This window comes from Panthera uncia, chromosome A2 (genome assembly GCF_023721935.1).
Source record: "Panthera uncia isolate 11264 chromosome A2, Puncia_PCG_1.0, whole genome shotgun sequence".
Taxonomy (NCBI): Eukaryota; Metazoa; Chordata; class Mammalia; order Carnivora; family Felidae; genus Panthera; species Panthera uncia.
In genome coordinates this window covers 34,157,133-34,184,950 of record NC_064816.1, presented here as the reverse complement: position 1 = coordinate 34,184,950, position 27,818 = coordinate 34,157,133, and the positions used below count along the sequence as shown (strand labels likewise).

The window sequence follows — 27,818 nt, the reverse complement described above, 5'->3', positions numbered from 1 at the left end:
TCAGTAACTTAGGTTGCACGTGAGAACTACCTGGGGAGCTTTAATAAGAAATACTGATTGGGGCACCTGGGTGCTTCAGTGGGTTAAGCAGCCAACTCTTGATATGGGCTCAGGTTGTGATCTCATGGTTTGTGAGTGTGAGCCCTGCATCAGGCTCTGTGCTCGCTCTGATAGCATGGAGCCTGCTTGAGAAACTCACTCTCTCTCTCTCTCTCTCTCTCTCTGCCTCCCCACTTGCATTCTCTCTCTCATTCTCACTCTCTCTCTCTCAGAATAAATAAATAAACTTAGAAAAAATACTGATGCCAGGGTCCCATATCCAGAGATTTGGATTTAGATGATCTGAGCACAGCCTGGACATCAGGATTTAAAAGCTCCCATGCAATGTCCATGTGCCTCCAAGGGTGAGAAGCCCCGTTCTTCTGGAATAAAGGTGAGCCATCTAATAAGAGGGAATGATTTTCTTCTAACTCACTAGCAAGATATGATAGGCCCCACATGCTCCAGAAAAATAAATCTATAGAATTTTAAAGTCAATGTGCCAGCTAGAAGGGGTCTCAGTGGTCATTTGGCAATGCTCTCATTTCTGCCCTTCGGGTAGAACACTGAGGCCAGAGAGGTTAAGTGGCTGGTTCAAGGCCACACAGATAGTTATTAGAAGACCCGGCACAAAACTCTTTTTGCCACAGATTAGCAACTTTCATCAGTGCTTAATTGTGCCTGGAATAAATGTTCTTACATGTAATTGACTCTGTTCTGAAGAGGCACCCCGCTGCTTTTCTGTTAAAAGGGGATTTAAATCACATCCAATAAACAAACAGGAAGTACTATGTCTGTTCTGATCTTATTGCAGTTCTGCAAATTCCTCCCCACATAAGAAACACACTGGGGCCTTTTAAATACGCAGATCCTGAGAGGCTGATGGGGGAAATCTGTGGCAGGCCTAAGAATCAGCAGTTCCTACCAAGTTATAAGTATACTTCCCTCCTACTTTCGCTCTGATGCAACTAGTTCAGGGGCCAGACTTTGAGGAACCCTGTCCTGTCATTGGATTCCACACAGTGGTGTAAAATATTCAGATGAGAACAGCACCTAGCTTTTATCGTATATAACGCAATACTTGACATTTTGTTTTTCCAAATTTGTGTAGAACATTGGAGTCTCAGCTCTTCTAAATCAGGGATTATAGCCACAGCTTCTCAAGTAATGCTCTATCAAACAAAGCCAATTCTATCACTAACTGAATATGTATAAATTGCTTTTTAACTGCAGTCTTGCCATCCATAGTTTGGCTCTCCAGAGTTTGAAAATAATGCATGCTATATATATACCAATATGTTTGCCTATGAGTGATTGAGTTTATATCCCTTAAACCTGTCGCAGACTCCAAATCCTAGAGGCCAGAGAAGCATCGCTGATGAATCAGGCCGACTGGGCTGGGAGTTTCACAGGAGGTAGTGGGGCTGTAGCTAATTTATAGCTCATTTTGTATCTCAAAAGAACAGTTGTTGTTTGACTCTGGATTCTTATGATGCTGATCTTCTGGTCTCGCTTGCCCATCCTGCACTCAAGAGAAGATGAGAACTGAAATCAAGATTCCACAAACCGGGGAGCTTGGGTGGCTGAGTCGAATAAGCGTCCAACTTCACCTCCGGTTGTGATCTCAGGGTTTGTGAGTTTGAGCCCCGCATCCTTATTTCTGCTGCCAGCGCAGAGTCCACTTCAGATCCACAATCTCCCTCTCTCTCTGCCCTTCCCCTGCTCTCTCTCAAAAAATAAATAATAAACATTAACTAGGACCAGAGAGCCAAATCCAACCCTCGTCTGCCTTTGCAAATAAAGTTTTACTGGAACACAGCTACACTCTTCTTTACATATTGCCAGTGGCTGCTTTCTCCCTACAATGACAATTAAGCATTTGTGACTGAGATATATGGCCCTCAAAGCCTTACAATATTTACTCTCTGGCCCTTTACAGTTTAAGTTTCCTGATCCCCGATCAAGATTTGTTAATGTGTGAAAATCTAAAATGCCAGGTCAGATTCTAAAAACACAGCATATCCAAGTAAAACAGATATGTTGACAAACTAAACAATCATTACTGTTTACCCCTCCTCTTGTCTGTATGGGCGGGAATATGAATATACAGAAGCAGAACAGAGACGGGGTATTTATTTCTGCAACACCTTTTCATAAAAGAGTATCATGTCCAGAAAAATGAGCACTTAAGTACTGTGATATTTGATGGAACATTATGGCAATTAGAACAGATTTTGCTGGTGGAAACAAAGAAAAAAAAAGCACAAAGGATTTTGAAGACAATAAAGCCTGATTTCATTTTTTAAATGCCTCAAAGAGAAGGTATAGTCTAGATAACAGACTGTGGGAGATACTATCTCAAATTTTATGACATTAAACACATTTCTTGAGTACATTGAGAATGATTCAGGAGAAGTTTCCCAAAAGAAAAAAATGTATCAGTCCCTTATAAAGAACAAGCAGGTTGGCATGCCTTTTAAGAAGGTTTTAACATCAGAAATCCAGGTTGTTTCAGAAGCAAAGCCTTCTAGAACTTTTATGAATTGTGTTTTAAAATTATCAAAACCTGTTCCTATTGCTTTCCCCTTACCCTCTATTTTATATGAGTCCTTGATCTTTTCTACTACAGTTTTTCCAACCATTACACTTTTCATGCAGGAACGTGATCCCTGTGGCTGTTGGGGGATTGCAGTAATTCATTCTTACATTTCACGTTGAGTTTTAAAAATTGCTTTCAGAAGTTTTGGGGGTAGAAGAGAGAAGGAAGAAAACAAGGGTCATAAAGAAGCATGGGTTAAAATATTTCAGAACAGTAGCAAGATGGAAATCCTCTAAAATTCACTGGTGCTTTAGGAGCCAAAGTTAAATAACAGCTCAGAAAAAAAGACAGCCTAAATTTCCCTTCCTCTAGCCTCTCAAATACATCCAAGGAATAAAATTAGGAAGAGAAGTTGTAAGTAGCTGGCAAATGGTTTCCATTCTCCCAATTTCTAGTTCAAAGAAGCATGTGTTGTGATAGAATAAGCTGTTATTCAAGAAGTCAAATACATGTGATGGTAAAAGACAATCACAGTATATCAATAAAGAAAAAAATTAGACTTATACTGTGTTTAAATCTGCACTATGGTTTGGAATTCGTGAAGCAGTCTATCACCATAAGTATATGGAAAAATAGAAATACTAGTTGGTATGGACTTTCTATGTACAAAGCTCTATAGTGAATACTGTACATATATTATCTCTTTGATTCTTACAGGGTACATGATCCCACCTTCTACGCAATGACTGTGAGATCTAGAGAAGTGAATACCTTGTTCTAGATGATACAAGAAGTATAGGCTGGAATAAAAAATATTCTGTTTTTCATACTTTCAGCTTCCCAATAGCACTGTGAGTATGTCTGCTTTACAGACAGGGGATGTACAAGCTGTGAGGAGTGAACACCACGGAGTTAGCAAGTGAGAGCATCACGACAGAGCCCAGGTTTCCTGACTTCGGTGCCCTTTCCATAATGCCACACCACCCCCCATGTGAAAATCTTCTAGTCTGCCATTCCAAGTAAAGAGAGCTACAGAGAAGGAATCTCAATGTTGCGGAGAAGGATGGCAGTGGCTACCTCAAAAGGGACCCTTTCAAAAGGCACATCTTGACGGACTACTGTGAATATACTGTGAACAAAATGTAAGGCCCTTCACACACACACACACACACACACACACACACACACATATCAAAGCTAGTGATTTTAGGGTAAGAATCAGCAAACTGTGGTCCTACTGGCCAAATGTTTCCCCAAGTTTGTTCATTTGTTCCGTTTTGAGATTCTACATGTAAGTGAAACTGTGCAGTATTTGTCTTTTTCTGTCCGCCTTATTTCATTTAGCATAATACTCTCAAGGTCCATCCAAGTTGTTGCACTTGGCAAGATTTCATTCTTTTTTATGTATGAGCAGTAGTATTATTTCATACATATCACGTCTTCCTTATCCATTCCTCTCTTGGTGGGCACTTTGGTTACTTCCATATCTTGACTATTGTAAATAATGCCACAATGAACAAGGGAGTGCATGTATCTTTTTGAATCGGTATTTTTGTTTTCATAGGATAAGTTCTTGGAGTGGAATTGCTTGTCCATATGGTAGTTTTATTTTTAATTTTTTTGAGGAAATTCCATACTGTCTTCCATAGTAGCTGTTTATACCATCCCCAACAGTGCAAGAGGGTGTGCTCTTTTCCATTTTTGCTTGTTAGCGAGTTGTATTAGTTCTTTTCATATTTTGGATATTAGCTCCTTATTGGATATATGATTTGCAAATATCTTCTCTCACTAAGTATGCTGCCTTTTTGTTGATGGTTGCCTTCAGTGTGCAGAACTTTTTCATTGTGGTGTAGTCCCATTTGTTTATATTTGCTTTTTTTTTTTTTCTTCTCTAGTCACACCCAAAAACATAAAACTAAGACCCCTATAAAGGAGCTTACCACCTGTGTTTTCTTCTAGGAGTTTTAAGTTACTGGTCTTATATTTAAGTCTTTAATCCATTTTGAGTTAATTTGTGTGTATGGTATATAATAGCGGTCCAGTTTTATTTTTTTGCATGTGGCTATGCAGTTTTCCCTACACCATATATTGAAGAAACTGTCTTCTCCCCATTGTATATTCTTGCTTTCTTTGTCATAATATATACATTTCGATATATGCATCACTTTACCTCTGGGATTTCTATCCTTTTCTATTGATTTATGTGTCTGTTTTTTTTTTTTTTTTTTCCCAACGTTTTTTATTTATTTTTGGGACAGAGAGAGACAGAGCATGAACGGGGGAGGGGCAGACAGAGAGGGAGACACAGAATCGGAAACAGGCTCCAGGCTCCGAGCCATCAGCCCAGAGCCCGACGCGGGGCTCGAACTCACGGACCGCGAGATCGTGACCTGGCTGAAGTCGGACGCTTAACCGACTGCGCCATCCAGGCGCCCCTATGTGTCTGTTTTTATGCCAATACTATACTGTTTTGATTACTGTAAATTTGTAGTATAGTTTTAATCAGGGAGTGTGATGCCTCCAACTTTGTTCTTCCTCAGTGAGAGAAATAGTTTTGAGACCTTCTGTTATTCTGTACAAATTTTATTATTATTTTTTCCATTTCTGTGTAAGTGCCACTGGAGTTTTGATAGGGACTGCAGTGAATCCATAGATTTCTTTGGGTAATACAGACACTTTAACAACATCAATTCTTCCAATCAATTAACTAGTTCAATTTCTTTCATCAGTGTCTTAGAGTTTTCCACATATAGGTCTCTTCCCTTGTTGGTTAAACTTATTTTTAGATATTTTATTCTTTTTGATAGAATTGTAAATGGGATTTTTTGTTAGTTTCTCTGATACTTGAATGTTAATGAAAAAAAACTGCATTTGTTTTTTTATATTGTGTTCCTTGCAAATTCACTAAATTCATTTATTAGTTCTAGTTTTTTGTTTTTTTTTTTTTTTTGGTGGAGTCTTTACAATGCTTTGTATATAAAATTATGTCATCTGAATATAGTGATGGTTTTATTTCTTCCTTTCAAATTTTGGTGCTTTTAATTTCTTTTTCCTGCCTTATTGCTGTGTGCTATTGCTGTGGCTAAGACTTCTGATATCATGTCAGATACAGGTGGGCATCCGTGTTTGGTTCTTGATCTTATACACAAAGCTTTCAGCTTTTAACTGTTGAGAACGATGTTAGCTGTTAGCATGTCATAAATGGCCTTTATTATGTTAAGCTACACTCCTTTTATACCCACTTTGTTGAGAGTTTTTATCATAAATGGATGTTGACTTTTGTCAAATGCTTTTTCTGCCTCTACTGAGATGATAATATGATTTTCTTCTTTCATTTCATTAGTGTGATGTATTTCATTGATTTACAGATGTTGAATCATTCTTGCTTCCCTGGAATAAATCCCATTTGATCACAGTGTATGATTCTTTTAACATTTTGATGAATTTGGTTTGCTGTTATTTTGTTGAGGATTTTTGCATCAATGCTCATTAGGAATACTGTAATTATTTTGTAATTATTTTGTGTGTCTGATGTTTTTGTATGTGTTTTGTGTGTTTATTTACTTAAATATATGTATATATTTTAATATTTACATATTATCTGAATATTTTAACATGTGTTGTTTATACATAGTTATATATAAAATGTATATACAATAAATTATATAATTAAATGAAATATAATTATAATATATAATGCAATAAAACATGAATATATAATAAATACATACATATATTATATGTTTTAATAAAGTTTATATAAAACCTATATATATTTCTCTATATCATGTAAGGGAAACAACTGGGAAACCAGTATAGCTCATTATTTAGGACTATGGAACAATTCTAGTTAGAAATTCTAAACTTGGGTAGTTACTTTGTGGCTTGAAACCTCTCACCACAGCTTTGGCAGTTAAATAAAATGTATACCAAGTACTGTGTATAATGATGGTCAGACAATAGACGTTCAACAAATGTTAGTGATAATTTGCAACCAACCCTTCTGCTGACTTCATAAAAATAATAAAGAATCCTTGTGAGTACTATCACTTGGAGATATTTATGCTGGGAGGTTCCCCTGTGAGTAGAGTAGTGGGGATTCTGGATTCAGAGAAGGAAAATGACAGGTAAGCAGTATACCCTGCTTAATATCTACATGCGAAGCTTACTTTTTTTAAGTTTATTTATTTATTTTGAGAGAGAGAGAGCACATGAGCTTGATCCAGAGAAGGGTAGAGAGACAGGGATAGAGAGAGAATCCCAAGTAGGCTCCACACTGCATGGAGCCCCATGCAGATCTCAAACTCATGAACCTTGAGATCATGACCTGAGCTGAAACCAAGAGTCAGTTGCTTAACCGACTGAGGCCCCCAAGAGCCCCAAACAAAGCTTAATTTTATTTTGGTAGGCTACCCGTTCTTCTAGCACTTTAAATGTTTTTGCTTCTTAATTAGACAAACTTGATCTACATGCAGGTGGTAAGGTCCCAGAGAAACTGTTGGTAAGGAACAGCAACTAAGCAGCCAGCCATTCCCTCTAGAAAAATTCTAAGCAGATTTTTAGTTGGTTGGTAGAGCCCAGTATGTAACTTAGCAAGCTGCTCTTTCTTGACAGTCTTTCCCATCTTTGTCTCTAAGAATGTACATTTCATGATCAATTATCCTCAGTGCATCTTCTGACTCACCCTTTTTACCTCCAGTCCCCCCACCCTCACCCCATGCACACAAAATATTGCACAAATTTCTAATGGGATACCTCTGGCTTTCCAGAATCTTCATTAAAAATATTCAAAAGCTATCATCCGGGTAAACACAACACTTTTTACTGAGGCCTGTTTCCTTGTTTTGTTTTTTAAATTTCTAGCTATAAGAGTATTTTCCAGGCAAGAGCAAACATTTGAATAAGATGGTATCTCACTGCCTTAAGGAAATGCTTGAACATGATCTCCTGGGTCTCCTCGTCAAGCTGAAATGTCATTCTATGATTCATGTCAACATATTGCCGATTTCTCACGTTCTTCTCTGACTTCTTACACTCTGCATGCTGCTAATGCCTTTTCTATTTTCCTTGAGTCAGAGGATTTTCCTGTGTAAAAGAGCAGCTCTCTTTCTATATCCATCCTGGTACATAAAGAAAGGCTGTGATGACAAGACTAAGGGCAGATGGGAAGTACGAAGCAGCAACTGCCTGGTCCCAGGTTCAGATTTCTTCTTCTAGGCCTACTTGCCTAGACTTCCATGAGGTTACATCCAGCCCTGGTTGTGCGCTTTATTTCAATCCATTGCCCCCCCCCCCCCCGCCTCAATGACAGGTCTCTGGAGATTCAGTGGGACATAGCTTGTCTTGAGGGGTCAACTGTTGGTCTGGATGGTCTCTTCCAGATCCTGGATGTAGGTTAATATTTGGTAATACTCCATTTGATATCAGTCTCCCAAGATCTAAATATGAATGAGGCACTTGATTTTACTTTCTTATTTTAAAGCCTGGAATAGAATTTAACTCAATTTATTTATCACTCTTGTAGACAGTGATTAAGAATGCAAGTTCTGGTGTTGAAAAGCCTCTGTTCCCTTCACCTCCCAGTATCTCAGTTTGCATATCTGTTCAATAGGGATAATAACCTAACTCGGGGATATTTAAGGATTAAATAGAGGACACCTGGCTGGCTCAGTCAGTTGAGAGTCTGACTTCGGCTCAGGTCATGATCTCATGACTCATGAGTTCAAGGCACACATTGGGCTTGCTGCTGTCAGTGTAGAACTTGCTTTTTGGATCCTCTGCACCCCTTTCTCTCTGCCCCTCCCTGGCTCCTGCTCTCAATCTCTCTCTCTCTCTCTCTCTCTCTCTCTCTCAAACAAACAGACAATTTAAATAGAATAAGGACACAAAGCACTTGGAAGACTACCTGCCAGGAAAAGGCTCTGTAGTATTTATTCCTCCTTTCCTTCTTATCTCTGTTATTAGCTGTGGTAGACTGAACTAAAACCTAGAAATTCAGAGAAGTTGAGTGACCTAGCCTAAGTCACACAGCTAGCTAGTAGCAAAGTCAGAGTGGAGTCAAGGTTACATGCTGTCCAGTTCACTTTGACCGTTTGTCTAGGAGAGGGACTCTTACGCTAATGGCTCAGACCTGAGAATCCTGTCCCATAAGAGCTGGCTCACATGCACACATGTACTCTGAAAATCTCTTATGAGGTTATGATGTGAGAAGCACGTAGAAGACATATGGCACGTAGAGACAGGCAGACTTGGGTTCGTATTTTATTTCCACAAACACACGCTTTAAATCAGAGGTTCCCGAACCTCGTCAGGTCACATGATATCCACAGTGTCTCTGTGGTTTCTTCACGGTTCATGCCAGGCCCAACTTTCCAGCTATTAAGTGGTTAGTACAACCACTTCATAGATATTTATGTCCTAACAGCTTAGCAGCCATTTGAAAATATAATACGCATAACCTGAAAGATTAAATATTATAAAAGATATATTTCCCACATAATAGTATATACATATTTCACATATTTACATATTTAAACGTATATATAACACTTATATATTTTTTATCTAAATAAGAAATAGACTTAAAATATAAAAATATACAGGGCGCCCGGGTGCCTCAGTCGGTTGGGCGTCCGACTTCGGCTCAGGTCATGATCTCCCAGTTTGTGAGTTCAAGCCCCGCATGAGGCTCTGTGCTGACAGCTCAGAGCCTGGGAGCCTGCTTCGGATTCTGTGTCTCCTCCTCTCTTTGCCCCTCCCATGCTCATGCTCTGTATCTCTCTGTCTCTCAGTAATAAGTGAATGTTAAAAAAAAGAAATTAAAATATAAAAATATAAGATGTATTTAAATTTATTGTATTTATAGATAATATATAATATTAAATGGAATATGTAAATATTATATTAAAGTATATCCAATATTATAAATATAGAACATACATATAAAAATGTATATATGACAAAATATTATTACTGTATTAAAAGTGTATATATGACAAAATATTATATTGAAGCACAACTTCTCAGACATCAGAATCAGACTAGACACCACCATTCTTTTTTCTTTTAATTTTTTTTTTAATGTTTATTTTTGAAAGAGAGAGAGAGAGAGAGAGAATGTGAGCAGGGGAAGAGCAGAGAGAGAAAGGGAGACACAGAATCTGAAGCAGGCTCTAGGCTTTGAGCTGTCAGCACAGAGCCGGCTGCGGGGCTTGAACTCATGAACCGTGACATCATGACCCGAGCCGAAGTCAGGTGCTCTTACCGACTGAGCCGCCCAGGCGCCCCGAGACACCACCACTCTTATTTCTTGGGACATGCTTTGTATCATAGCAACTCCTGGAAACTCAGCTATACAAAGACAAAATATCCTCAAAAATATGTCGCAGGGGCGCCTGGGTGGCTCAGTTGGTTAAGTGTCTGACTTCGGTTCAGGTCATGATCTCACGGTTCGTGGGTTCGAGCCCCGCGTCGGGCTCTGTGCCGACAGCTCAGAGCCTGGAGGCTGCTTCGGATTCTGTGTCTCCCTCTCTCTCTGCCCCTCCCCTGCTCATGCTCATGCTCTGTCTCAAAAATAAATAAAACATTAAAAAATAGAAAAAATAAAAAAATTTTTTTTAAATGTCGCAAAAAGTACAAATGATACAGAATTTGAGAGCGAACTACCTTAAGCTAGGCACCGGCTCACTATTCAAGAGACGTTGAGCATCACTGTATCTTTCCCCCAATTTTAAAACATCCTGCAAAGCTCTGTGGAATCAATGTAGTTAGTGTTCAAGGATGGAGCAGGACACAGTGTGAGAACCATACACATAAGCCACGCCCATCCTCATTACCCTTACCTACAAACCTGGGGAGGCTAATACACAACTATTTGTGGGGATAAAATTCAGTAGTAAAACTACCAAACCCAGCAGTGAGTCCCCATCTTTCATGTGCCAAAGAATCACACGGGTTCTTTTCTTCTGAATGTGAATTATTGGTTCGCTATCCCCAGAAATTCTGACTCATCAGGGATGAGGAGTACCCCAGGAATCTGCATTCTTATTCCCACCAGGAGACTTCTACGTAGGTGGTCGGAAGCCTACAGTTGGAAAAAAAAAAAAACTGCCTGAGAGGTAACATTTATTTATTTGGGATGCGTGAAAATGCCAGCCATTTAGAGAACAGAGTTAACCCATGACCTTTTCTTCATTATGGGTAATGAGAAAGCTCAAAACGCCTCCGGTGGGTTGCTAAGTAACTTTCTTTCATTCAATTCCCGAGGTAATCAATCTATAGATTCTCACCCACTCCTACATTAGCCACCTGATAGCACTTTGTTAAAACAACGAGCCTATAGGAAATTTGATCCATGAATAAAAAAAGGACTTGAAAGGATAAAAGATACTTGGAATGTGTGAAGAATCTACTATTAAATCTTAAAGGCAGCACTGCATAAAGTGAAATTATTGTTATTAAATTCTCCACAGATTACAAGGTAGCAGCGGCTCATATTGTAAAGGCCAGATTGGGCCTTTGTGATGTGTAACGTGCTAAGCACAAGAGAAGTAGACTTTGCTTCTTGAAGGATATTTGCCTACAGCATAATACCAATAATGGAAATAATATCAGATCACATAAAGTTGAGGCTTTTATTCTCCACAGAACTGAGAAATGATGAGAGAAGCACTCTGGGAATTTTCTCTTTAGATTAAATATTTGAATCATGACCGTCTGAGACAATCACATTCAGCTTGAAAATTACTTTGCTATCTCAAGCATGCTGAGAAGAAAAGACACTTTCGGTATCACAATTAAGACATGAGAATCTTATTTTCTACGGGATTTGTATAGTTAAGAAAAGAGAGAAAAAAATATTTGAATGGTACCTAATGTTTTAGCTAACTTTTACTAGCTCTGACTGCCTTCGTATGGGAATAAACAAGTTGGCAACCTGTTGGAGCTGATTGAAGATCCTCCTCGGTTCTAAGCAAGGATCAGAGACGAGAAACAAAAGAAAAGTCAACAGGGCAACCGCTTTGTTGTTCTGCAGTGAGGTGGCAAAGTTTTCCAGCACCTTTTTAAGTTAATTTCCAAACTGGCTTGGATCTCAAATTCCCCTGACATATCCCTGAGGCCTTGGTGGGAAGGGGCAGCCTTCATTTTGTGGGTTTCTTCCCTTTACCTTGTTTTTGTCAGGATCAGTTGTCATTTCTTTTGGAGGCCACCCAGCTTCCAGAAGAATTGGTCAGAAGGGTGCAAACATTCCATCCATCCATCTACACATGTGACTGGCCTTAGGAGAAGGGGGTAACCCCTGGGTGATAATTTCTTTAGCAAGATCCCTTTCCCATAATATGCCCCTACTCAATGATCCGCTCTCAATGAAGTTCATTCCCAAACCACCTTGGTACCAGAAGCCTTTTTATCAAGGCTACGTTTTTGTTCCATGTCTCTTCTTTTCCCGTTTTAAGCTCCTGGGAAACTGAATAAGCAGGATACCTTTGTGTATCATCTCTATTCCCCCATCTCTCCAACTCTTTCTACTATGGAAGACTATCTCACCCTTTCTCAACCTCCATATGGTAACATCTTACCCACTATTAATGCTACTCTTTCTAGAAAGGCTTCAATGGCTCCCAGTACCCCCCACTGAGGAAGTCTCTGTTTACTTGATCTGGACCTAAAATATTGATCGTGTGCTCATCACTTTCCTCCTGATAGTACGGACATGCAGGTGTTGGTCAGATTCGTGTTTTCCTGATTAGATTCTGAGTTTTGAAAAGATTTAATTCACTTTTGCATCTTTCCTAGCATAGAAGAGGGCATATAGCCTGCCACTGGTGAGTAATAAATGAATTAGTGAATTAGAGAAAACAAGTGATAAGTGGTTACTGCTAGAAATTCTTCAAGGACTCAAATATATCTAAGATAGAAGCAATGGAGCTTTCTTGTTTCTGTGCAAGGAAATAGTCATGTAAAGAGAAGAGAAGGACGGGCGCCTGGGTGGCTCAGTCGGTTAAGCGTCTGACTTCGGCTCAGGTCATGATCTCACGGCTTGTGAGTTCGAGCCCCACGTCGGGCTGTGTGCTGACAGCTCAGAGCCTGGAGCCTCTTCAGATTCTGTGTCTTTCACTCTCTCTCTGCCCCTCCCCTGCTCACACGCTGTCTCTCTCTCTCTGTCTCTCAAAAATAAATAAACATTAGAAAATAAATAAATAAAACACTGTTTAAAAAAAAAAAAGGAGAGAAGGACAGTACACAGAGTATGAGGTCATCACTCAACTCTGGGGTCAGTGGCTGTGGAAAGATGATGGCACAGGGAGACACTTTAAGGGTACCCTTCACCTAGTTTAACTAATTTGCTCAACACCTGGCAAGGGGGGCTATTTTTTCCCCATTCAAATCCATGTCCATTCAAATAAGAGAGGCAAGGCAGCACAGATAGCTATTATATTAACTACATTCCCCAGTGCAATCCACAGTTACTGATCCGGATTTCACATAGCCCGTTTCAGATGGAACTGGCAGACAGAAAAGGTGGTACGTTCTTTGGTTCACTGATACCTTGACTATTTAAGTTCAAAGAAAACATGAGCTTCTTTCTTAAACCAGGAACATGTAACAGACAGCATGCTACAAAATCATGTAATTCTATGTGTCTTTCTAACGTAGAATACGTAATTGGTAAGTACATCAAAAACACAGGGACCTGAGGCACTGGGGTGGCTCCGTTGATTAAGAGTCTGACTCTTGGTTTCAGCTCAAGTCATGATCTCACGGTTCATGGGATCGAGCCCGCAATGGACCCTGCACTGTCAGCTTGGGATTCTCTCTCTCTCCCTCTCTCTCTGCTCCTCCCCCACTCACACTCTCTCACAATAAATAAATCAACATTAAAAACAAAAAAAGAGAAACACAGAGGCCTGTTTTGAGGCTTCAAGCACAGTCTTTTCATAATGATCTTCACACTTACACATGACACAATGTTTTTTCAAAATGTTTATTTATTTTGAGAGAGATAGAGAGCATGAGTGGGGGAGAGGCAGATACAGAGGGAGACACAGAATCCGAGGCAGGCTCCAGGCTGTGAGCTGTCAGCACAGAGCCCGACGTGGGTCTCAAACCCAGGAACCACGAGATCATGACCTGAGCTGAAGTCCGATGCTTAACCAACTGAGCCACCCAGGCGCCTCCATCATGCAGTTTTGATGGTATGTGAGAACAAATTCAGTCAATATGAAAGAAAAATTACAAGAAAATAAAAGAGATAAGGAACTTCAATGGAACAAGTAGTATTATTTATATATTATTTATATTGGAAGAGGTTCAGGTGAGCTGGCTAATAGCAGCATTATGTGAGTTGGTTCTCAAGCCACTGGCAAACTGAAAGGGGCCACGGTGGGAATATTTATGTTACAGAAATTAGCAAACACGACAAATCAAAACCTTTTTTGTTTGTTTGTTTGTTTGTTTGTTTGTTGGAGAACTGGTTTAGCAACACCACTGAGTAAGCATGAGGGTAAGTCATAGTTTGCAAAGAAGAATAAAAAAGTAGATTAAGATATTCTTATTGATGTTTTGTTTCCTCAAAAATCTACATTAAGGGGACTATCAGTGATTCTATGTTCAAATTCACTGGTGTACTTCGGTGGCCCAGTTGGTGAAGTGTCTGACTCACGATTTTGGCTCAGGTCATGATCTCAAAGTTCATGGGATCGAGCCCTGATTGGACTCTGTGCTGCAGAACCTACTTGGGATGATCTCTCTCCCTCTCTCTCTGGCCCTTGCCAACACACACACACACACACACACACACACACACACACACACATTCTCTCTCTCTCTCTCTCTGTCTCTCTCTCACTCTCTCAAAATAAACAAACATTAAAAAAACACTGACAATGTCTGAGTAGAGCTGTACGCATTGGAAAAATATGATTCGACTGAGAACAAGAGGATTATAAATCCTAGTTTCACCAAAATAAAACATCAAAAGAGCTTTTAATAAAATGCCTTTTTAATACACAAATCTCCTATTTCTCATGTATATATAATATCTTCCATAATGATTGAACCTTCAATTACTTTCTCTGTCAAGTTTAGTTGGCCATTATCATCCACATTGTCATAATCATCTTTAAACAGTAATCATGGCATAGACTGAGACTGTGTCTCCAATAATACAATTCTCCACATTTTTATAAATAAGTTTTCTGTGGTAAAAACACCATAAAATGATAGAATAACTTTTCTTTTAAATTTTTTTAACGTTTATTTATTTTTGAGACAGAGAGAGACAGAGCACGAACGGGGGAGGGGCAGAGAGAGAGGGAGACACAGAACCGGAAGCAGGCTCCAGGCTCCGAGCCATCAGCCCAGAGCCCAACGCGGGGCTTGAACTCACGGACCGCGAGATCGTGACCTGAGCTGAAGTCAGATGCTTAATCGACTGAGCCACCCAGGCGCCCCTAGAATAACTTTAATAAGACTCACAGAATAAAATCCTGTTACACTTTGTAGATAAGTACAGTGATTTTAATGCTGTGCTCATTAGAATCCAATCCCATGTCTTTGACAGTGAGAAAGAAAACAGTTGTTCTGATGTATCTAATCATTGCTGTAATTCCTTATATACCTTCCCCTCTCCCAGTATTCACACTCTTGAACTTCACATCCGTGTACGTTCCATGACACTGCTGATGATATTGGCCATATAGAATGTGGGTAGAGCCCACAATGTGTCTCACCCTATCCCAAGTGCTCAAGAGCCATTGTTCATTTCTCTTCCGTTCCTGCCACCAACCATGAGGAAACTATGCCCTAGAAAGCTGCCATTCCTTAGCATGACCCCCAGCATAAGAAACATGGAATAGACATTAACCCATCCTGTAGTCAGATCCAATCTCAGACAAGCCGCTGACCCATGAGTGAACAATAATGCTCATTTTAAGTTGATGAGTTTTGAAATAATTTGGTAAGCAGCACTATGGTAGAAATAGGCGACTAAAATAGTTATCAGACATTAGGCAGAAGCAGAAATTATTTGAAACTTTCCTTAAGACAGTTTATATAAATCAGCCTTTTGTACAGGTTTGGGGATGAGGAAACAAAATTTTGATTCACGGCTTGATTATTTATCATCCTTCTAGCCTCTGTTTTATCATATATAAAAAGACAATAATATTTATTTCACAAGTTTTTGGTGAGGATGAACTAGGAATTCTCATCATAAAATAATCTATTATAAAGGGCTTGACATCCTGGATGCCTGGGTGGCTCAGTCAGTTAAGTGTCCAACTTCAGCTAAGGTCATGATCTCACTGTTCATGGGTTCGAGTCCCTCATCAGGCTCTGTGCTGACACCTCAGAGCCTAGAGCCTACTGCAGATTCTGTGTCTCCCTCTCTCTCTGCCCCTCTGCTGGTCGTGCTCTGTCTCTGTCTCTCAAAAATGAATAAACGTTAAAAAAATGTAAAGAGCTTGACAAAGAACCTGGTACATAATAAAAGCTGAAAATTTGATAGGTGAAAGTATTGTTTTTTATTTAATAGCATTTATCGAACATTTACTATTGACAAAAGCACTAACACTAACTGAAACCTGGAAGAGAAATGAAAAAGCATTTTTTTGGTTGAGAGTCAGAAATCACTAATAAAACAAAATCACCTGCAAGACAACATATTCAGTATTGACTGTAGAACACAGCCAAATGTAATTGCTTTCGAATTAAACACAGATTTGGAACAGGAATTTATTTTTTGAACACTGCTTAGCACTGACCATATCAAAAAGTCTCTGTAAAATGTGATGGATGAGTTCCATTATATAAGTAAAAATTAAGGAATGGCCTTATCCAAGAGTTGTTAACAACAGGCACTAAAGATCCATAACAGGTAGCCCAGAGCTCACCAGGGAGGAGAGTTTTCAACATAAGCTTGTACAGCAAAAACAAATACTCACATCATTAAATGAACTCCAAGCCAAAGAACCTTCAGCTTTGTACTTGAACATAGGCTAATCCAATTTGACAGAAACCCACTAAGTGGTTAGAAAATTCAACCATGTGGTCTTCAGTGAATTAATGAAATTGGTTAGGGACTCAATGTCTCAGACATGCCCTAGCGCTCTTTTTCAGTTGCAAGAGACAAAATAGATATATAGTCAAAAACGTAAAGCTTAGGTGGATGCATGTATCACTTTACATAGTAATGATCCCTCTGGGAGCCACACTATCCTGTCCCTGTGTCTCCCAGAATCTGTCTTATGGTTTCTCTCAAAGGGTAGTACCTTCAACCAGTCTAAGGTGTTAAACGTTAGAGGGCACAGAATCACGTGAAAAGCTTTCAATTTTTTATTGGGCCAAATACTCAAACCCTGACTCAGTGGTCTGTGGGGTTAAGCCATCTGGACTGATGTCTGGAACTCTCCTTTTTTCCCCTATTTATACCAGATAATCATCAAACAGATATGGTGAGGAATCTCCTTGGAAGAATATTGAATTAAGGTTAATAGGAGGTCACAAACTAGTAGCCCATGGGCCAAACACGTGTTTGTATTGCTTCACAGATTTGTTTTACTTGATAGGGCCAAAAAGGAGGAAACGTCACATAAACAGATTGCCGGATTTTCTTAAAACGTAAGTAGATATGGCAATGTCTAGGTTTCTACGGCAAAGCCAGGTTTCTGCACGACAAAAATGCACTGGAGAAGTGTAGTAACAGGGAGGTCTGTTTGGAAGATCATGAAAGCATGAAACCAAGAGATCAAAGGTTTTGTTGTGGCAGGGCAGGATGTCACAGCTAAGGCTCTCAGGCTGAGAGCCCAGTTCACATGGCATTACAATAATACCCAACATTTAAACAACCCAAGTAAAGAGCTAGACCTTCTTCTAGATGCTTTGCATATCTTGTTTATAATCGTCATAACTACCCTGCAGAGTAGATATTATGCTCTTTATTGTAAGATTAGAAAGCCAACGATCAGAGAGATTCAATGTTTTACCTGAGGCCACACAGCTGGCAAAGGGAGGTGCTGGGCTTCAAGCCCAAGTCTGCCTGGCTGCAAGCTCCCTTTCCTTAATGATTGCTTGCTTTTCCAACTCAGCATATTAAGGAGAAAGAGAAGCACAACAAATGCTGAAAGCAGTGGGCTGGGATTCAGGAATTGCAAGGAAGGGTTACAAATCAAAACTTGACAAAGCAACTACGAAATCTTTTCTAGAACTAACCCTGCCGTGTTCCCCGCAAAATGTATCATGTGACTTTCTTCCTTTCTAAGGGCATTTCTGTTTGAGGAAATAATTCAAAGACAACTTGGTGTTTGTTCTGGCTACTGACATCATCTATTATTTATCCTGTCATTTTTAGAATTAATGGAAATTCTTACAGTAAGTGGACTCAATGACCTGCCAAATTTGGAACGTGATCATGTGTCTTCTGATGCCATTATCTGTATTTGCGTGGGTTTAAAACCATATATCCTTAAATTTTCTAGGATATCCTCCAAAAAAAAAAATTGTGCCTAAGAACCACTGAAAGAGCCTGGAAATTTTAGTTATTCAGCATCTAAGTTCCATTTTAATTCAACTGTTCTAAAAATAAAAGGGGGCCAAAATTCTTTATAAGATCATGTGTGTTCCCCGTGGATATGGAAAAACTGCTCTCTGGATGATCCATCCATCATTTGCCATTTATTTAGACTAAGAAATGGGCAGTGGTGCCATAAAAAATTCATGAAGTATAAGCCAAAACAACTGAATTCTAGACTTAATATTCCTTTTCTGGAAAGAAAAGTGATTACTCTTCTTTTTATGCCTCGACAAGTAAGAGGGTTGGAAATAACTTCTACAATTCTTTTTGGCTCCCAAACTCTATCGGTCCATAAGAATTATTAGCTTATCCTATGAGGAGAAAGAAAAATCACTCCAAACTCTCTTGTAAATAGCATGTATCTAAAGCCTGAAGGCAAATGTATTTCCTCTGAAACTTGTGAATAACTAGTATATTCACATGATGCAATCCCATGCCCAGGCTCTCAACATGACAAGTTACTATGATTCACTAATATATTATTCTGCTCTACTTCTGAGTATGGAAAGATTATAATTCTCTGCTTCCTTGAACTTAGGCATGCTCACAGGATGAGTTCTAACTAACCAAATATGATTAAAAGAGACACGGGACATCTTGAGGTCAAAGTACTTAATTGCTAGGGCTCAAATCACCAACCCTCACCTTTCCCGTCCTTTAGATGGTTCAAATACAAGATGTCAGATTTTTGACTGACGTAGGTGCCTGAGTGACTCTGTACAGCTAAGTTTCTCACTGAAACTTCATCAGATACGTAACATGAGTAAGACATTTAAATAAGACTTACCGCCTAAGTGTCAAAACACTGGCATTTCAGAATTAATTTCTTCCCACAAAAATCAAACTGGGTGTATGATCTAGCAGTGGTGGTGTCATCTGGGAGATTAAAAATGCGGACTCTCAGGCCTGACCCCAGAGAGAGCAACAGAGCACCCAAGCTGGCGAGGAACAAGGAGAGAGGGATAGAGAGAATCCCAAGCAGGCTCTGCACTGTCAGCGCAGAGCCGGCTAGGGCTTGAACTCACCAACTGTGAGATCATGACCGGAGTCAAAATCAAGAGTTGATTGCTCAACCGACTGAGCCACCCCGGTGCCCCAAATTAGAAGCTACGTTTTTACAAATTCACCAGGGGATTTGTATGCACATGCCCTGAGCGTCTATCCTGATTTATATGATGCTTAAGTAATTCTGTCCAATGTAGATACATTTGAAAGATCTTGCATTCTCGAATAATCATGACCTTCTTCTGCTTAAGAATCTTCTTCAGTATGTTTCAAAGCTGTCTCACAAATCTCACGGCAAAGAAGTAATTGAAATATAGCATGACTATACTGCATCGAATTATACTTAATAGTATGAATGTTCTCTCCTTCTAACTTGAAGAATCAAGAGGGGAAAACACATGCAAATGGTCTTACAAACATTTCTTAATCACATGCTAGAAGATGGGTGCCTTTGGCTTCTGTTTATCACAAAGAACATGTTTCTGTGCAACGGAGTAGAGTAGAGTCCTCATGACCAAGTTACTCCAAAACTTTTTTAAAGTTCTGGAATCTCACCAGTTTCTGTTCATTTGTTTATTCAGCAGGGATTTTTCTGAATACCTACTCTGTGCTTGGAATTTTTTTGTGGCAAAATTCACATAGCATCAAATGCACCAGTTCAACCACTTTAAAGTGTACAACTCTTCAGTGGCATTTTGCACATTCACAGTGTTGTGCATCTATCACCACAGTCTAGTTCAAGAACATATTCATCATCCCCAAAGGAAATCCATGCCCTTCAAGCAGACATTCTCTATTCCTCTCTCCCTGTAGCCCCTGGCAACCACTAAGCTATGTTCTGTCTGTATGAATTGCCTGGTCTGGTTATTTTTTAGATATGTAATCATATACTACGTGGCCTTTGTGTTTAGCTTCTTTCACTTAGCATAATGTTTTTAAGGTGCACCCCTTGTAGCATGTAAAAGTGCTTCATTTCTTTCTATAGTTGAATATTTCGTTGAATGGATATACCACATTGTGTTTATATACTCATCAGTTGATGGTCATTTGGATTTTTCTTTCTACCTTTTAGCTATCGTGAATAGTGCTGCTATGAACCTTCTATACAAGTTTTTGTTTAAATACCTGTTTTCAATTCTTTAGGATATGGAGCCACTTTTTTTTTTTGGAACCACTTTTAAACTGGAAAAAACAACAACAAAACACACAACCATGAATGAAATTCCCTGTATTCAAGAGATTTAAACCTAGTAAGGGAAAAAGACATGTAACTACTGAAAGTAGAAAATGTCAGAACCTCTTAGACTAAGACCACTAAGATAGGCTTTCAATTTTCTATCTCAGAGTGACAAATCTCCAAAGTTAAATGGAAAAAACAAACAAACAAGATTAGAAGGTGTGGTAGTTAGTTACACTTAATTCCGATCCCAATTCTATCACTGGTTGTGTGACCCTGGAAAATTTACTTAATTTCTCCAAGCCTTAATTTCCTCTTCTACAAATGGGGAAAATGATAACATATCTTACTTCATGGGATTGTTCTGGAGAGTAAATGTGCTAACACATGCGAAGCATTATAAGGGCTCAATAAATGGTCATTACAAGCATATGAAATCAAAATAGGGCTTAATCAAGGGAAAGTGAAAACAGAGAGAGGGGGCCTGGCATATATCCACTCCAAAGTCCCTTCTTACATGATTACTGAAATTCTTTACACAGTAAGTAATGCATTTTATGCAGTTTAGTCAGGCTGGCATGATTCTTGAATCATAGGAATGAGCACCGGACCCAGCTTGGCCAGTCTGAGGACTCGATCACTTCAGAGAATGTCAGGTGATCCAAGATGGACAGACTTTGGAAGCTAGACACCAAACATGGTAGTTTAGTCATTAAGATTGGCCACAGGTAAGATGATGTTCTATTTCTCCAAGTCAGCTTGAAAGACACGATGAAAGGCATAGATAGCATCAGAATACTTGGCTACATCATTATGTTATTCTTTTCCCTATTTTTCACATACCTTGCGACTAACCTGCCATTCCGTATTTGCCTTCCTACTTAGTTTTTATTTCATTATATGTAATCTCCCCTCTTTGCTTACCACCAACTCTCTCTTCTTTGCTTCCATGCCACTGTTCCCTCCCATTAAGCTCTGGTTTCTAGCTCAATTTCATTTGCCTCTCCTCTTTGGAGCTGTAATGCTAAGTACACATTCATTATATATAAAGAGCTTATTCTCCGAAATGAATGAAGAAATAAAGAGTGTACAGGAATAAGTGTTATCTGTGAGTTGATGTTCAGACAGAGTAAACTCCAAAGTAAACCGCACAATGAAAACTGGGTAATGCATCCATGCCTCATATTAGCCTTCTGGTTTATGTAAGTCCCTGGAAAATGCACTGAACAATTTAGGATAATCCACAGAACTTGAAATGTGCACAGGGCAACCACACGGGTTTGTTAATACCTCTCAGGAAATAGCTGAAATGCTTAGACTAGCTTCCCGGCCCAGCAGACACTTTGCCCAGCAATTTCAGCTCAAGGGGCTTCAAAGCTGGGTAATAACTACTTTCCCCAAACACAAATCTGAAACTAAATAGGATCATCAAGAAGAAGAGACTGTCCTTCTGAAACTGGGGCGGCAATTGCCGTGTTCAATAAAAATAGCATCTTACCCAACATCAAAAGCAATTTTATGAAATTGGTAATTTCAACACTCCACACAGCCTGGGCCAGACACTGGGGAATGCATTTGTGAGAGCAGCACAAAATCCCAGTTGATCACCAACAAGCTGATTCATGAAAACTAGACATGTAGAAAATATAGAAGTTGAGGACAGCTTTCCAGTTGAGCCAGATGAGGAAAATGAGATCCTAGGCAGCAGCAAAGAATAATATCTTTTTATAATGACAGATTCATAGATCAATAATCTACAATAACTCAGATGCCCTTGAAGTTACCATATTAACAAAGTAGTACCCTGTAATCAAGTCATTGTTTCAATATCCAGATACCTCCATTTAAAACTTTACTCATATTACAAAAAATTGTAGTAATAATTCTCAAGGATTTGGAGGATGTCTAGTTTCTAGATTACCCTGGTCCACTTATTCTTCCTGATGGAGTTCAATGGTGAAGGAAGGCAGCCCTACATGTTGCTTTAAATGATATCCATTTGAAAACACTTCTTCAATGAATAGTCCTATCATTAAGGAGAGGCTGAAGATTTTCATGAATTTTAGTTAATTACAAACAAATGATACTGAACTTTAGGCAAAGCAATGAATACCCCAACTCCTACCCTTCTGTGAGTACTTATTTTGTGCCCAGAACTGTGCCAAGGATATATATGAATTAACCTATCTCATATTTTCAACAAGGCTGTAAAATTACTGTAGGTATCTCTATTTTACTGAAAAGAGAATTAAAGCTTAGTGATGTTAAATATTTTGGCCAGAGTTTCACACAGCTAATTAGTGGTAAAGCCAGCACTTGAACCCAAGCTGGTTTAATATCATAGCTAATACTTAACCTCATATTGCCTCTCCTCAGTTGTACATCCATTTTAATTTGAAGTTTTTCTAAATGTATTTCTTGCTGAAGCTCTAAGTTTAAGGCCTAAAATTCATAAAATACTTTCCCTGTTCATATCTAAATACGCTTGGGAAAGGTAGCAGTTTGGGCAACATAGCATCCAGAAGTTGGACCCTTGTATTTGAAGTAAGATGTCCAAACTCTGTTTTATAGTTGTGGGTTTATCACAAAACATCTCTCTGTCCCATCTCTTCATCTTTTCAAAGGGGATGTTAATATCTCCTTCCCAAAGGCTTGAGGATTAAATGAGACAATTTATAAATATCTCCGAATTGTGTGTATCTAGTAATAAGATTAAATGAGACAATTTATAAATATCTCTGCATTGTGTGTATCTAGTAATAAGAGCTGTTTACATTCCAATTTGCTTTCACTTTGCCATGATTACTCTTTTCTACTTCAGGGTGAAAGTTTACGTGTCTTTTCAAACATCAGATTTTTTTACCTTTATTTATTTTGAGAAAGAGAGAGCATACGTGGGGGAGTGGCAGAGAGAGAGAGAGAGAGGGAGAGAGAGACAGAGAGAGAGAGAGAGAGAGACAGAGGATCCCAACATGCTCCACAATGTCAGCACAGATATGGGCTCCAACTCAAGAACCATGAGATCATGACCTGAGCCAAAATCAAGTCAGATGATTAACTGACTGAGCCACTCAGGTGCCCAATCAAACATCCGATTCTGGGGGCACCTGGGTAGCTCAGTCAGTTAAACGTCCGGCCTGCTCAGGTCATGGTCTTGAGGTTTGTCAGTTCGAGTCCCACATCAGGCTCTGTGCTGACAGCTCAGAGCCTAGAGTCTGCTACGGACTCTGCGACTCCTTCTTTCTCTGCCCCTCCCCCGCTCATGCTCTGTCTCTCAAAAAATAAATAAATGTTAAAAAATTAAAAACAAAACATCCAATTCTGATGATGCACTGGCCATGTGGAGGGGGCAGTTAGCTAGTGGTGGCACAGATGGAGCAGCATTATGCTGATCAGCAGAAACGATGTGGTGAATGCAAATAATGTGGTAATCAAACCAAGGCTGATGTGAATATACAGATAATTTGAAGGGGAAACACATACGTGTTACAGGTATGATTAGTGAACCCAGCAAATTCCCAATGGTTCTCATTCTATTCAGTTATATCCCTCCCCTTTACCAGGCTTAATTTCCCTGGGTCATTGTCAGTGACACAACCCAAAGGATGCAGACATCAAAACTCACTGAAAACAACTGCAGATACTTTTACACACATGTGACACAAGGGACCCTCCACAAGTTGGTTCTACTCAATACTAATATCGGCAAACAGGGAACTTAGTACTCTTTATCAGTCTGAAAATTTCAACTCCTTTTACTGTCTTGTGAAAATTTAAAAAAGAAAAAAAGAGGATCTTCAGGAAAAGAGCATGTGGGACTTCAAAGTCCAGTAAATTCTGCTAAGCCCTTCACTTCTATTTTCGTAGGAATAGCCATCTTCTTGGATTCTCAACATTTTAACTTGTCCTAACTCTATTTCAAATGACCCCCTTCACCAGCTAAGACCAAAAAATATCATTCTATCTACTGCCCTGTGATGAACCCTTCGTGTCACAGCACTGTGATCCCAGAGGAGCGGTTGAGAGTTTGGGATGTGGGTTCAAGTGTGCTTTATCACCAGCAAGGCATGTGTCATTGGGTACATTATTTAACCTCTTTCAAGTCTCAGCGGCCTCATTCAGCTTAGGGGAGTCTTTGGGATCCTCAGAGAACTATGAGAACCACAAAAAGTGATGGACAAGTCAATAAATGTCAAATACTACATGTTATTCATACAACAACAGATCTTAAAACCTCAACTGGTTCCGCTCAAAGCTCACTGCCATTGCAGCTCCCAGAGAGAAATTCACCAGGATGTCAAGCCCAGCATTTGGCACATAACAGGTACACAATAATGACAGTGATCTTTCTCATCACTATCATACCGGTAGCTATAAATACCGAGCACTTAGTGCAAGGCACTGCTCTAAAATCTTTACATATATTGCCTAAATTATCAGAACAATCCTCAGAAATGCATACTAATATCTTCAGCAGTTTCCAGATGAGGAAGAGGCTGAAAAACCAGCCCAAAAGGTCATAGAGTAGGCAGGGGACAAGATTCAAACTAATTCATGTGGCTTTTATCCACACTCTTAACCATAGGACTTGACAAGGATTAATGCATGTTTAACTCACCCTTCCTTCTATAACTCCTAACAGTGATGTCCAGCGCCATTATTTTCCTAGGGTCACACATCTGGAAACTCAAACCCATGTTCATCAAGACTGTATTGCAGTGGCTCCCAAACTTGGATTTCATGAATAGTTGTGATATTGAGAGATGAGACAGAGAGGAGGGGGAGAGGCAGAGGCAGGCAGACACCCCTAACTGGCATACTCCTGTCATCATGGAGTACTGGCTCTAACAGACCATGGTAATTTCCTGCTAAATACAAAGAATTTCTCAAACACCAACCAACATCAGTTAAGGCTACTCTGTGGCCCTGATGAAGACGAAGAAAGAGAGACCACCCTCTTATCCTATCTGAGCACAGAAAAAACAAGAACATGATCAAGCCACAAAAAAAATGACCCCCCCCCCCCCCCGCAACCTTCGCCTAATATGAGGGACTGCTGTTTCTTTACTAATTACTGATTTACTAATTTGTTCTTCTCGCCTACTTAAAAGACTTGTCATGGTACCCAGTCACTGAAATGCCCCTGTTTTCTGAAAGCACACAATCCACAGCAAAACCAGAAACGTCCCTCAGATACCTAACAAGATACATCTTATGACAAGCCCTGCCTCACAGTTTTGCTATAGGTCCCTACGCTTTCCCAACATGTGCGGTTCCCAGTAAGGAGCCCTGCTTTCATGGCCTTGTAGATGTTCCCGGTATTCTTTTTTTTTTTTTATTTATTTTTGGGACAGAGAGAGACAGAGCATGAACGGGGGAGGGGCAGAGAGAGAGGGAGACACAGAATCGGAAACAGGCTCCAGGCTCCGAGCCATCAGCCCAGAGCCTGACGCGGGGCTCGAACTCACGGACCGCGAGATCGTGACCTGGCTGAAGTCGGACGCTTAACCGACTGCGCCACCCAGGCGCCCCTGTTCCCGGTATTCTTGCTGTGTTTCTGATATTCTTTGATGTCCTTAGGCTATATAGACATAGAATTTCCAAATTTTTTTTTATTACCTGAAGGTAATTTTTAAGAAATTACTCTCTATGGCCAAGTTCCTAAAAGAAAGGGCATTTATCAGCAAAACACAGTAAGGAAATATTTCCTCCTTCTCCCTGCATTAAAAAAAAAAAATCTCACCAAAGTAGGATTAATATGATTAGTTTAGCTTTATGGAAAAGTCTCTACATTATTCTCATTTTTCTCATTTCATTTTGGACTAGTGATACGTTTGTCATGGACCAGCACCACCAGGAAGAGGTCTAGGTTTCAGGAAGCCTAAAGCTTATACAGTTCGGGGGTAGGGCAAGCTATTTAAGAAAAATACAGAATTAAGCAGACAAGTTGTTTACTGAGAGTGAGAAAAGAAATACAGACTCCCTGGAGACTTAAGAGATGTAGGGGCCCTTCTTCTGATATCCCTGCAGGCACTTTATCAGAAACGCTTAAACAGAAATGACTCCTGATGACAATCTGGCTTCCCCTCCCCATGGCGCACACAGTAAGGTTCCTCCAAGGTGGAGGGTTCCAGATCTAAAGTTTCATTCGCCTCACAGTAAATCCACCAAAGGCTGGCATTTGGTAAACAATGCTCTACAACATTCTGCTTCTGAGAATTATTTCTCAAGAAATGAATTCCAACTGATCTCACAGGCTAAAGGAATAAACAAATATTATTATCACCAGGCTTACCTTCATCCTTGGATGGTTGGCGTTTCTTCCCTCTTCCAGGTTCAAACAAGTATGGGCGGTTCAGCCTCGAAAAATGTTAATTTTGAGGGCCAAAGTTATCTAGTTACAGACACAAAGATGGGCAATTCAATACATTTTGGCCAGAAAATTGTCAACCACCGACCCGTGGTTAATTCGGATGCTCTTGCTTCCTCTCTTTGTAGAAGGTCAACATTGTTTGGTTTGGCTTCCAACTCTCCCCGCTTTTTCTTTGCAGTTGTGTTGGCTCCTATTTGCCGAGTCTCCAGCCTGTTTCCAAGTTCTGGCCACTTGCGTCTATTTACTTCAGAGAATTTTACACAGCTGGGTAGGTCTGCAGGTGGCAGCCATTACTTTACACAGGTGGATGCATAAATCCTAATTCCCTTCATCTGGAGGAGATAGCGTCCCTCCCCGGTATATGGTTAGTTCACCTGGATCTGGGACATGCAGCCCTGGTCACACTGAAGCCAGGGTTTAATGTGAGACCAATGCTTGGCAAAATTACGTGAGGATTTTATGTACAATTTGTTTTGCAAAACATCTTTTAATATAAGCAATGACACCCCTTTGCAAGAATTATGTTTACGATCCCAGGACCCCAAATGGCTTTGATTTTCCTAGAGGCAGCGAGGCTGTGCGATGTAGCGGGAGAAATTAGACTTCACCTAATTCATTTAGCTCTTGCCCAAACTTTGTCTCTTACTATATGAATCTGACTGGGCAAGCGGCAACACCTCTCCAAATCTGTGGATCTGAATAAACGGGAGACAGTTACACTGACATCTCAGGACTGTGCAAATTAACGAACAATGGCTCTCTGGATTTCTCGAATACAGTGTGTGTCATTGGAAGGATAGATGATGGTTCTGAGAGGAAGAGGAAGGACATAAACCCAGCACATCTTACTCAAGTATTAATTTTACTTAAAGATTGACTAAGTAATTTAATTAGTAAGTATGTCAAACTAGTATTTTTGTGTTACAATAATTATGGAGTCCGAAGCAAAATGTGAATGCGTCCCATAAACTTAGCTATGATACCAGATCATAGAAAAGGTTCCCTTACGTAGGTATTTTTGGCATATTGGCCCCAGAACCATGAAATTAGAAAAGAAGCCTCCTCTGCCCTTAAGAATAATTTGTCCTTTGTATTTATAAAGTATGCTGTGAGG

The 27,818-nt window shown here is 39.7% G+C and overlaps 1 protein-coding gene across 2 annotated transcripts in view; it reads right to left on the bottom strand.

Annotated features, from left to right (window-relative positions):
* Positions 1 to 27,818, bottom strand: part of TAFA1 (TAFA chemokine like family member 1) — a 507,152-nt gene that overhangs the window by 173,784 nt on the left and 305,550 nt on the right. The gene's annotated exons all lie outside the window — the stretch shown is intronic.